Below are 1,466 nucleotides of genomic sequence, written 5' to 3' on the forward strand. Positions count from 1 at the left end.
GAACGGGTAGCCATTAGATTAGACCAGGTATGACTGAGTTAGTAAACATTAGCAATGGATGCATTGTAAACATTGATCATGGTAATGGTAACTTCTAGATCTAAATCTAGATCTAGATCTAGTCTGATGGGTCGCAATCAATCAAGGAATCAATGTTACTGTTACTTAAGACTCAGCAAGGTGAGGCTTAGGTTAGAGGATATGTAAATGTGTCCTTATTAGCCATAGGCATACTAGATCTAGAGTCAAAGGCAGCAGATTTGTGTGACCACACTCATGTATGAAATGTCTAAAATGAACAACCATGCCCATGCCATCATGAGACTAGAGTGGGGCTGACTCAGCAGGCAGCAGTCAGTCAAAAGAGGACTCTAGCTTGGCATAGACTATATCACTGCAACAGGTCATGTTACACAACAAGGTTAAAGTCGATATAGATCTATGTTATTTTTATACATAAAACTAAAAAGATATAGATCTAGAGTGCCAGGCTAGAGTGCCAGGCTGTAGACTGTAGTAGAAAAGGAAGTATGGTACAAAACAATAATAAAAGTGAAAGTGGTGATCGTCCAACAATGGCAACAACAAAGCCAACTCGATTGCCAAACCTTCTTTAGATCTCCTAACCAACCTCTTGAAAGCATTACTGTTTTCGGTATAAACAAAAGTAATGTTCTCACTTCTCTGTTTTGAAGATCAGCTCTCTCCTGCTCCAGGCCTTTGGTTGTCGCGTGTTATAAGTGAGAAGTTCACTGTCAAGTGTGGCCTTCTCGGGTGAGACAGACAGCTTTAGCTAAACAAAACAAGTCTATTCACCGGAACCGGAAGCTAACAAATCTATGTCAGATTTTGTAAAGATTTACCATTCAAACTTATATCGAAGGAAAACACAATTGTATAAATTATGTATCCTTACTAAACCTGCTCTTTACAGTTCTCACAGAACTCTGCTTAATATTGGAAGCCTAAAAAACTATAAGACATTTAGTACTAACCCCTATTGAAATATTAAGAGCTAATGCAAAGTTGAGCGGACGGTTACTGAGTAGAGACAAGCTGGTATCTACAGCCGGCTTTTATTCAAGGGAAACTACTACAAAATTACATCATGATGAGGCCCTACTTTTCTTTCCCCTTTTCTTGTTGTTCATTGTGCATTGTATTCTTTGTTAATATTCGCAGGTGGGGGGGGTTATTTATTTTTTTTAAGTTGTTTTTGTAATAAAATCCGAAACTCAAAGTTTAGACTTTACAAAGAAATTACTGTAGTGCTCAACTGAGTCTAAATGCTCAACTGTGCAATAAGTTCAAAAGTACCGACAGAAGATACAAGTCAATATAAATTATAAATGACATGGACTAAGGAAACGAAAATCATTGCATGCAGTCACAAACATCTTGAACTTGAACATAAAGGAACGACAAGATAAATCACATCAATGTATCCAGGGCATATATCTCTCTCT

The 1,466-nt window shown here is 37.5% G+C and overlaps 1 protein-coding gene across 1 annotated transcript in view; it reads right to left on the reverse strand.

Annotated features, from left to right (window-relative positions):
* LOC101847167 (COP9 signalosome complex subunit 7a) overlaps nucleotides 1-1,155 on the reverse strand; it is an 8,834-nt gene extending 7,679 nt beyond the window's left edge. The window contains exon 1 of the mRNA XM_035973537.1: nucleotides 681-1,155. The gene's annotated coding sequence lies outside the window, so the exon portion shown is untranslated. The remainder of the gene's footprint in view (nucleotides 1-680) is intronic.
* Between the last annotated feature and the right edge of the window lie 311 nt (nucleotides 1,156-1,466).

Source organism: Aplysia californica, unplaced genomic scaffold (assembly GCF_000002075.1).
Source record: "Aplysia californica isolate F4 #8 unplaced genomic scaffold, AplCal3.0 scaffold01377, whole genome shotgun sequence".
Taxonomy (NCBI): domain Eukaryota; kingdom Metazoa; phylum Mollusca; class Gastropoda; order Aplysiida; family Aplysiidae; genus Aplysia; species Aplysia californica.